The 10,975-nt window shown below is 40.2% G+C and overlaps 1 long non-coding RNA gene across 1 annotated transcript; it reads right to left on the bottom strand.

The window, feature by feature from the left end:
• Positions 1-80: 80 nt before the first annotated feature.
• On the bottom strand, positions 81-10,316 carry LOC138043819 (uncharacterized). The gene is made up of 3 exons (XR_011131344.1): positions 10,178-10,316; positions 7,134-7,203; positions 81-2,533 (listed from the first exon to the last, which is right to left on the bottom strand). It is a non-coding gene; the product is annotated as an uncharacterized lncRNA (long non-coding RNA).
• Positions 10,317-10,975: the final 659 nt, after the last annotated feature.

A 10,975-nucleotide genomic window follows, 5' to 3' on the forward strand; every position in this document is an offset into this window, starting at 1 on the left:
AGCAAGTCAAGAAATTAGTCTATTCATCCTAGCCTGAACCTTTACTGTGTGGGACAGATATGTAAGTTTCCTTTCTTCTCTTTTGTCATAATGTTGTCTCTCGCAGGAATTAGCCCACTTGGGAGCTATTGATTCTATTATTATTCGATTTTTGTTGTTTCTAGCGCGTGCTTTGTTTAGGTTGATAGCTACGCGAAGCACTTCAGGCCCATGAGTTTTCTTTGTTTTCGCTTAAGCATGGGTTTATGTTAAGCTTAGATTATATGTGTTGTTTTGCTTGTGGAAAACTTAGGTTTTATTGATTATTGTATTTGTTCCATGATTTGGGGATCCGCCCCCAAAATGCGAAGGTCAATCTTTGGCCTTTCGGTTTTATTGTTGTTGTATCGTTTTGTTTTATTGTAATCAGTTGTTGATTTAGTTGTATTCTAATCCTTAATTTTCAGTTTACGAGTGTTATCGGTCAGTGTTTGTTGGCGCGAAATAAACATACTTGGAACTTTCATTGCCTTCGTTACACGTGTAATCCGTTGACCTCCGTAAAGTTCGCCTCATATTTCCGCGACACGTTTTTCTCAGTATTGACAGTCGCAGAAGCCACATCTGTCAACCCCAAGAATGCAAAATCCAAGAAAAGCTTGCAATGTAAATATCAAGGTATCTTTTTTACCTTTCATTTTCAAACGAGATACTCTCATCTCCGATCAATTATTACATTTAACAATAAATTCTCGAAACTAAAGCACTTATTGCCCCCGCAGGGTTAGAGGCCAAAACCCGAGGAGGCAAGCTAGAAGCCCTCCCGTAAAAAGGGAAAATATGTAAATTGGTAGATGTTGTGGAGGGGAATGCAATCACGATTTGCTCAACCGAGCGCGCAAGGTGGTATCGGTATTGCTCACCAAATTCGCGAGGTGTTCTGGGTAACTTGAGTCACGAGGCAGAAAGTCACAAGAAGCATCGATATCGAAGTGTTGTTCAGCATAGCGATTGAAGGCGAGTAATTTTCGACTATTTACAGCGATTCCTTTTACTTTGTAAATCAAAGATGATATTAGCTGATAGAATATCATATTGCCTGGGTCAGAAATCGATTTTCCAGCCACAAATCAGAAACAGGGGCGACGATTAGTCAGACGCAAATCAGAAACGTGGGCGACAGACTCGACCGACAAACTACTACATGGAACCTCAGAAAGCAAAATCATAGTCTCTGTATAAACATTTTCAAACAATCTTATGATAAAAATAGCACGCCTGTTGTATTTCCGATTTGAATAACCGCAAGCGACTCCTCATTGGCCAAAAGTAATCGCCAACTCGCTTAAGCTACCTTGGTTGGTGGCTTAAATTTAATGAGAATTCCAATTAAGTTTGCCGACTCGCTTACCTTTAAGCGAGTTGGAAAAGCAACTGTTTTCACGCGATTTTCGGTTGTCGCTCGCTAAGCGACCGTAAAAATCGCTCGTGAAAACAAGGCCAATCTGTAGCACATATTAATTAGAAAACATCTCAACCGCCATTCATATTATCTTGGGAGGCAGATGTAGTCAAAACTATTGCTAGTCCTAATTTAAGACTACTAGACGTAGAAGCTGGTATACCGTTTATCACTTTGAATTCTGAAAGACAACTATCCGTAAAGAGGAACAAGACATTATACTTTACTTTGAAACAAAACAAACTAAATTTCTCGAAGCCAAAAGCCACCAAAGCGGCTTAAGTTCACGGCTTCCTAAACGTCATATGATTTTGGTAGTGCGCAGGCTGCTAAAACCAACGGCTGTGCTTTTCCCTGGTTCTAACGATGCCCTCGTCTGGTGCAGCGGTGATGTATTTCTATACTCCCCGTTCATTTGCTTTTTCTCGGCTGTGACATGGCATTTCGCACTGTCTACGTTCGTAAAGCTTCTTTGCAGCATGAAATCTTTCATGTCTGGCTAAACTTCCTATTGCCCGAAAACACTTGCCACAATGTTGGCATTCGTAAGGCTTCTGTGCAGTATGGATTCTTTCATGTTCCCTTAAATTTCCTCCATGGCGAAAACACTTGCCACACTGTTTGCATTCATACGGTTTTTCTCCAGTATGGATTCTGTCATGTCTCCTTAAACTTTCTGCTCGGCTAAAACACTTGCCACACTGTTGGCATTCGTAAGGTTTCTCTCCAGTATGGTTTCTTTCATGTCTCCTCAGATCTCCTGCTCGGGTAAAGCATTTGCCACACGGTTTGCACTGATAAGGCGTCTCTCCAGTATGGACTTTTTTATGTTCTCTTAGATTTCCTGCTTGGCTAAAACACTTGCCACAACGTTGGCATTCATAAGGTTTCTCTCCAGTATGGATTCTTTCATGTCTCCTCAGATCTCCTGCTCCGATAAAGCACTTGCTACACTCCTCGCATTGATAACGCCTCTCTCCAAAATTCCCTTCGTTAAGCTTCGTTACATTTCCGCGTTTCGCTGGAATTTTCTCAGGAATTCGTTTCTTGCGCATGACTGATTATGACATCATTCTTGTAACTCATTAGGCGCTAAAACAAAACGAAAGCGAAAAAAAAAATGTTGATACCATTCTTGGAAAGTTATACTTTATATCGTTATATAATTATCTCTTTTTCGACACTGTTAACGCTTGTCACTTCCATCAACCAAGTCAAGTGCCACACTATTGTATAAAGATAATAATATATAGCTCTAGCCAAGCGAAAAAGCGGAGCTCCCGTCTTATTTATTCTTAAAACAAGTTAACCTGGCTTGAGCATGCGATACAATCGAAACCCAGTACTTGGACAGGGTTGGCTCAAGGGTAACAATACGTATAGAATCTCCGGGTAGTGGGCTCCTTTGAGTCCAATATGGTGACGTGATACTGGTCACATTGGCATACATGGAGGGGTGGAGGTACGGTCGTACGTACCAAAAACAATTTTTCTCGAACAGATGGGTTATGATATGTTCTTAGCAATGGTGCACCGCACGCGCAGAGCTCCGCTATTAAACCACAGGCCTCCTCTTACAACCCTTTAATATTACAACAAAGTTCTTTTGGACGCTAAAGACACCAATCGAAAAGAGCAGGGTAAGGAGTTCCTGGTGTTGTTGTCTGGTCTGGTCTGGTCTGATTGACGGCCACAAACCTTTGGATATTACGTGCTACCCTTATTAAATAAAGACTTCACAGCAGCTGCGTTTTTATCATAATGTTGGACAAGGGCCAGACAGGTCGAGTGGTTTTTCCTGTAACGAAATTGACTATTGGAAAGAATATTAAGTTTGCTCAAAAAATTCACTAGACGGTTGTACAAAACCCGTTTGAAGAGTACATTTGAAGTGCGGACGAAATATAAAAGGGAGAAATGATCCTCGCACTTATCTGGGCAATGAAGCAAGTATCTATAACCTGCACTTAAAATATAATTATTTATTATATGGCAAGCAATTCTCAGGCTAAATGGAGCAATCTGATTGGCTGGTTTTTGGTGGGGATTTTACAGTACAGTCCATTACTATGGAAACGATCCGTTTCCGTATTTTTTCTCTCTCCCGGTAAATTCAAGTTCAGCGAAACACAAAAAGTTTTGCGAAAGCGGAATTTAATTTTTTATCAAAACAATCATTTTTTGCAAAAATATGTAAAAGATTACCGTTAAAGGTTTGCTGATGAAAGACGAAAATTATACGAACACTCACCAAGAGGAGAAGTGTCCGATCCTTCAAAGAAACGATGTCATACAATAAACAATAGCCCTTATTCACGATAGCCGCCATGTTGGTTTTCAAATTGTCGTGCAAATTAGCCATGTCTTATGCTGGGGGGACAAATATTGGAATAAAGGCAAATTGCGGAAAATCGGCTCGTCGAAATATTGAATTAACATTGCTAAAAGTACATTTTAGAATTTAGAATTAAGTACCTTTTATAATAAGTTTATATCTTTTGATTGCCTCCGACATTTTGACTTTCTACTTCGTTATCTGCTAATTTTTCAGTAAAAAAAATCGAAGTAACTTGTGTAAGCATTCTATTTTACTACTTAGGTGATAAACATTCAATGAACATGAAACAAATCATCTGTGTGGCTAAGATGTTCGTTGTAACCTCTCGAACTTGTGTTGTTTGCCCCCTCCGAAGTGTGCAGCTAATTTGCACGATAATAGCAAATCCAACATGGCGGCTATCGTGAATAAGGTCTATTTACTAACCTCACTTGCTGGGGACCGTACTGGGGAACATTGACCCTCGGTCTTTTTGGTACGGAATTCGCTGCGCTCGGTGTCTGTACTGTCACGACCTCGGGCCAATAGGCCCCAGAACGGCCCTCACGCTCGGTTAGTAAGTGGTTAACAGAAGAAAATATCAACGAGTAGTGTCAAGAAGAATTCCTTTGGCTTCAAATGTCATTTTTAATCCTTGCCAAATAAAAGATAAGGAAGTGGATATGGTTTTTAGAAACCTAGCTGTCCTACTTTCGAAAAAATTGAAGAGCGACAGTTAAAGAATTTTTTTTCTCAGGAAGCATTTGGAATCACTGTGTCGTTTAGACCTCTCATGTGTGTCAACTTGACTGAACTGCCGATCAATGATCCTTTTCACGTATTTGGCATGTGACACAAGATACAGCTACATAATTGATAGTCCTTATCTGGGAAGACTTGAAAGTCTAACCATTCGCAGCCGTAATTACAAAGGTAGGACTTTCTTCTCACTCAGCCCTGACGCTGGAGTCAAACTCATGACCTCCCGCACGGAATTTCGATGCTTAACCAAAAGATCGAACAGGTCAGTGGTGCTATTGATAATGAGGAAACACTGATGGAATTTTTCTCGATCTTTCAAAGGCCTTTGACACTGAGAGTTAACTAGGAAATCCTGTTAAGCAAACTCCAACACTATGAGTGCACGGCATGACTTTACATTAGTTCAAAAGTTATCCTTTTATGTATTTTCCCCCCTATGTCTTCTCAAGGGAGATTATAAATTTTTGGGCTGCATTTTCCGCGCTTGTTTACAGGGCGCTACCAATCACAAAACAACCAGCGGTCTGGAGTAAAATGGCTGAGGGCAAATACCCAAAGCCGGTTTAATGTCAATCTCGAATTAAGTAACATGCACAATCTAAGGATTTGGACAAAACGATTCCGCCCTGTAAAGGTGAGGGCACAAAAACGCCAAAGCACCATGAACCAGAGCATGGTGCCGCCCCACCCAAGGGAAATGCAGCCCCAAACTACAACGAAGCAAAACGTAATTAAAAGAAAAGGAAAAAAACTGCTGCCCTTGCAAATCAGTTTTAAAAAGCCCTGAAGGAATTGATATAATAATATCAAATGGTATATATAGGAAATGCCGCCCTTGCTGACAATTCCTGACAACCAATGCGCTCTAAAGCCTGTAACTAACGTACGAGAAAGGACAGGGGGCAGCTGCCCTTGCTAATCTGTTCCCCTGTCCTTAAAGATTTGCCATTTAGCAATGCTTCCATGCACCACTCCCCGCAAGCGATGGACTAAGCACAGGTAGATAAACAAGGGATTCTGATATACTTAAGAAAAGCGTTGGACTTCCAGCGACCCAAAGCCCTTATTTGGGCATCGAGCATTCCCCGCTCTGCAGCAAAAGAAGCAGCCCCGATACGAAAACTATGACTCTTGTAAAGCTGTGGGCTTAAACCACAAGACTTTAAAGAAAGACAGAGCAGATCCGTGAAGGACCTGCGGGACACCGGACTATTATCTAAATTGACGAAAAGTGGACCAGGTCTGTCACCCCGGAGAGTTAAATATCCTAACAAAAACTGCACAGGGCAAAAAACATGCTGGCGATGTATTACGATTGAAAAGGTTCGCTGGTTGTAGTTACGTTTAAAATTGTGAAAAACGACTTTAAAGGCAACAACACGTTGCATGTTATCAAGAAGTTTAACCAGCTGATGGACTTGTAGGGGGGAATTACCATGATTATTTGAGCTTATAGTCATTTCACCAACCCGCAAAAAGGCAAAAAATGCCACGGAGCACATGGCTTGAAATAGGCCATTTCCGAGTTCAAGTCTGCCTCCTCTTCAAAGCGAGTCTAAGTGTGAAGTTTTTGTAATGATAATTAGTTCTACTTTACATATGAATGAAAACTAATTTTCATAACAAAAACTTCGCACTTAGACTCGCTTTGAAGATGAGGCAGAAATGATCTCGGAAATGGCCTATTGACAACAACCATACCTAGAGATAGCCAGCTGAGAAGAACTTTCAACGATTCTGTGAAGTATTGGGAGCGTTATTCGTAAACGACTATCTACCCGGGATGCTAATTTGGTATACCCTTTGATCATCTGAATAATAAAAAAGGCTTTAGTTGGGTCAGGAAAACCAAGAAATTTATGAGAGTAACCTAACGCAGAGACGTATGAACTGACAGTTGATGGCGCATAGCTTTTATCATATATACATGTTGGCAATAAAACGAGCTAACATATGAGGCGATATGCACAAACTGGGGTGAGCGGAATGAAAAACTGAATTCAGAAACTGGTTAAATAGCTTCCATGCTCGCCTATAAGTTGGCAGAGAGGAAGACTGGAGGCTAGATTTTGCAGGCATGCTTACTATGGGACCCAATTCTGTGGCTGCAGATGCTGGGGAATCTCTGTGGGTAAAGGGTCCATTGCTGGGGCCAGCTGTCTGAAAGTCTGCACCTGCAAGCGAGACAGAGCATCCGCAAGACTGTTATGAGTCCCTGGAATATGTTTGGCCTTGAAAACAATGTTGTGATATAAACAAATAGAAACCAGCTTACGCACAAAGAACATTAAAGCTTTGTCCTTACAGGTTTGCTTATTGATAACATGAACCAGGGACTCATTATCAGTCAGGAACAAAATGCATTGATTGCTCATGGCCCCACCCCACAGGTACAAACTCAACACAATAGGGTAAAACTCAAGTATTGCAATATTACGATACTTCAAATTAATGGGCCATTCCCCATAGCACCAATGTGACCAAAACCCATTGCACCCGAGGCATCGGTGTAAAGGTTAAGTTTTGAAGAGCTAAGCCAGGTGTCCTCCAAGAAAAGGACTTCCCATTAAAACTGGACAAGAAGGACAGCCACAGTTTTAGATCCTCCGTTACCTCTCTGTTAAATCAAGGTAGTCTCCCTCAACTATAGCAGGCATGATTATTCCAACTTCAGTGAAGATATCTAAGAAAGGCATAAGGCATTTCTAGTGAATGATTCCTTTACTTGCGGTAATTAAAACTAGTAAAGATTATCCACCTTTTTAAGAAAGGCTCAAGATCTGATAAAGACAAGTATACACCAATTTCTGTCTTCTCTAACTTCAGTGAAACTTTCATGTTTGTATCATTGCCTCCATAGATACATCGTATATGAAAAAAATCCAGGATTCTCTTACCCACTTCAGTTTCATTTTAAAGAAAACTGTTCCACCATGCATGCCTTTATCTCTAATACTGAAGCTATTTGTAAGTCTTATAAGTAAGGGTTTCTTAAAACTTTTAACGATAAAAGGCAATGGTAAAAGACGATGTTTCGACCGTATTTTGGTCATTATCAAGTGCATGGTAAAATTGAAACTGTGAAAAAAAATATATATATATAATCTGACTGGATTTACAAAAAGATACCTCCTTCTGCTGGCACAACTTAAAACTTTGAGATGCAGAGCCCATATTCCTGCTTTTCATAGCTACGATTCCAGCAAGGAACAGACTTCAACCTCCCCCAGCCTCAACAATGCCACTTACAGATTTTACTCATGTCTAACGACAGACTATATTTTACTTGTCCACGCATGGGGGACCCCTTGGGACCTTAAGGGTGAAACTGAGATCTTGCACTAAACCCCTACATAAAAGATGGGTTCTGGGTCATTTCATAGTTGTAAACACTCGATTTCTGCAAAGCCCTGTCATCTAAATACTGACTATGATTGACAAAGTTAAAAGCCAACTTAATGAAATCTAACGTGGGCCACCCACTCCCCCAAAATAACTTTGATTTGGTCTTATAAGTGCTAGCTAACAACTAGATCATAGCCTAGAGCCTCAAGAATATACAGACATCTCTTGACGCAGGCTCCACTTGGTCTTCAACTGCAGAGGTATCTTCTTCAAAATTCAGTCACATGTTTAGATATATACATCCAGGTGATCTGGTGACGTAAGTCAATTCAACATGGCAGAGGCAAGGTTATATCTCGGCGGTTTCCACTTGAATGTTTGTTCAGTAACAGGAAATGTGGGAGACACGGAATAATCTTTGAGTTTTGCCGATGGAAATATTGCAGGAAATTTGGAAACAAAACTTATTTTCCTTCCCAGTCCTCCAAATTACGTCACCAGATCACCTGGATGTATATATACATATACATCTAGGAAGTACAAAACGATTTGCAGGTGTAAACGGACAATAAAAACATACAAAGAAAAAACTATTGTGTATTGTGTACCAATGCCAAGTCTTGTTAATCCTAAAGAGAACACTTTTATCACAATAACACTTTAAAATTACATTAATGAACTCTGTCTAAAGCTATCAAAGACTGTGGTTATATTACCCGCATTAGTGAGACATTTTGTCAGTCATTATTCATTATGCTTTGTTAATCTCTTATATATCCTTTTCTTATTTATAGTGTCCATGTCTAGTGCATGGGGAAATACTTTTTTATAAAAAAATACTAACTCTTCCTGATATTGCACTGTATGTGAAAGTTGGGATTATCCACTGCTATCTGGATGGTCCTAACTTCATCACTAAATTAATATTATAATATCATTCACTATTTCCTCTAATTATGAGGGCGATGTAGCAGCTCTTGCAACATATTACGTGATTGGCTAGTCCCCCCAGTCTCCAGTAGTCTGTTTAAGTAGTCCATCGGGGTAGTCCATAGACTAGGGATCAGTGTTTTCTACTCTCCCGTTAAGTTGGGGAATTGGACAAGGCAAGAGATTTATTTACAAATAATAGACCAAGATACTGGTAAACACACAACAAGATCACAATTCAGTAGTGTAGCAGCTCTTGTAGCTTGCTTTTCTTTGGTATTGTAAGCAGCTTCTATTGTTTTAAACTCTAAGTGATCGTTTCAATTGTTTACACTTTGGTGTTTGTCTTGGACAGCAGGGATGGCCCAATGGTGAGAGCACTCGCCTCCCACCAATGTGGCCCAGGTTCATTCCCAGATCTGGCGTCATATGTGGGTTGAGTTTGTTGGTTCTCTACTCTGCACCGAGAGGTTTTCTCCGGGTACGCCGGTTTCCCCTCTCCTCAAAAACCAACATTTGACTTGATTTGTCTTAATTGTTAATTTCAGTTTACAGTGTCCCCAATTAGCGCTCCAGTGCTAGAACGACTAGACACTTAAATAAAGTTCCTTTCCTTTCCTTACCCCAAAAAAGACTAACTCTAACAAATACTATTTCGAATGAGTACTCTTGAAAAAACTGAATTGATTATATACTTACATTGCTTGTACCTTGTCTATTTTCGTCTGCACGGCCACAAGCGACTAAATTTAGGAACCCTAACTCGGCTTCGCTTTACTGACATGAAGTAATCGGCCATCACAACAATTATCGAAACCTAACCTTTTGAAAATGGGTGCTTAGACTTAAATACTTTTGATCAACGCCATTTAAAATCGATGTTTAGGCTTAGCACTCATTGTGACGCTGCTTACGACCAATAGTACTAACTTGAAATAGTATTTTTGGGGTAGTCCATTTGGGTAGTCTATTGGGGTAGTCTATGGACTGGGAGTCACTGTTATTAACTCTCCCCAAACTTAAGCTAAGTGTTGCCTTTTTTGCAAGACAAATGTCAGAATATAGAATTATAACATGTTTTTTAAGATACTTCAGTGCGTAACTAAATCGTCATTCATGACCCAAAAGGCCAGTTTATTTTCCGTAAAGAGTGACCAAGACACTTCCCCACTGACTCCTTTTACAAACAATTTTGACTAGGAAGCAAGTAGTTGCAATTCGCAGTTTAGCGAAGGTAAAAGGGTACACCCAGTTACTTCACTGAAACTGAAAAACTTTATTTAAACACGTGACATTGATGAGCCTAAAGGGCTCGTTACAAAAATGTACACCAACTAAGAAACTAATACCTCAATGAAGATGTAATAAACAAATTTTCCTACCTTCGGTACGAGGAAGAATTCAGCCACAGAATCTAGAACCAATATTCTAAATCAGAGTTGGAAGTGCCGTGTAATCGAATAGCGAGCGACTTGATGTAAAAAGGACATGTGTTGTCTCGACGGCTGGACTGGACTTGACATACTCAACCTCGTTCCCAGGGTTCTCTCCTACCCGTCCTGGGAACGAGGTTGAAGGATACGCACTTTCAGATTTTAATAAAAGGAAACAGAAAAAGAGGACTTTTTTGTTTTTCGGATTATTTTGCATTAAGGTAAATTTTAATACTTGCATGTCACAACCGTTAAGAGGAACGACATCTACTCTTAACACAACCTCTCTCTTCCTGTTGCTAAATCGAGCAGTATAAAGGGAGGAATGTGGACTGCGGACTGCGGGCCCGGAGTGCAGATCGGGTATAAACACGGACTGAGTATAAAATGTAGACTAGGCACAAAGCGCGGACTGAGTACAAAAACGGCAAAGAGCAGCGAAATGGCGACAGGTGAATGGGAATGGTGGAAATATTGTTTCGCGCCATAATTGTCACGTGATAGATGTTAGCTGACGTTTCTTCCAGCATGTTGTATTTATCGGAGGTAAGACACAAAAATAATTTATGGAATCCTTCACGAATTATCAGCTTTATGTTTGGAAACCGACATCTTGACATGTGATGGATCTGACGATGAATGCAACAAATAACTAACGAACGCTGTTCATTTAACTAATTCCTATTTTCACGTTGCCATGTTAACACACCAATAGCGTAGCCCCTACTCTACTATAAAAAACTACAC

This window comes from Montipora capricornis, chromosome 3 (genome assembly GCF_036669925.1).
Source record: "Montipora capricornis isolate CH-2021 chromosome 3, ASM3666992v2, whole genome shotgun sequence".
Classification (NCBI taxonomy): domain Eukaryota; kingdom Metazoa; phylum Cnidaria; class Anthozoa; order Scleractinia; family Acroporidae; genus Montipora; species Montipora capricornis.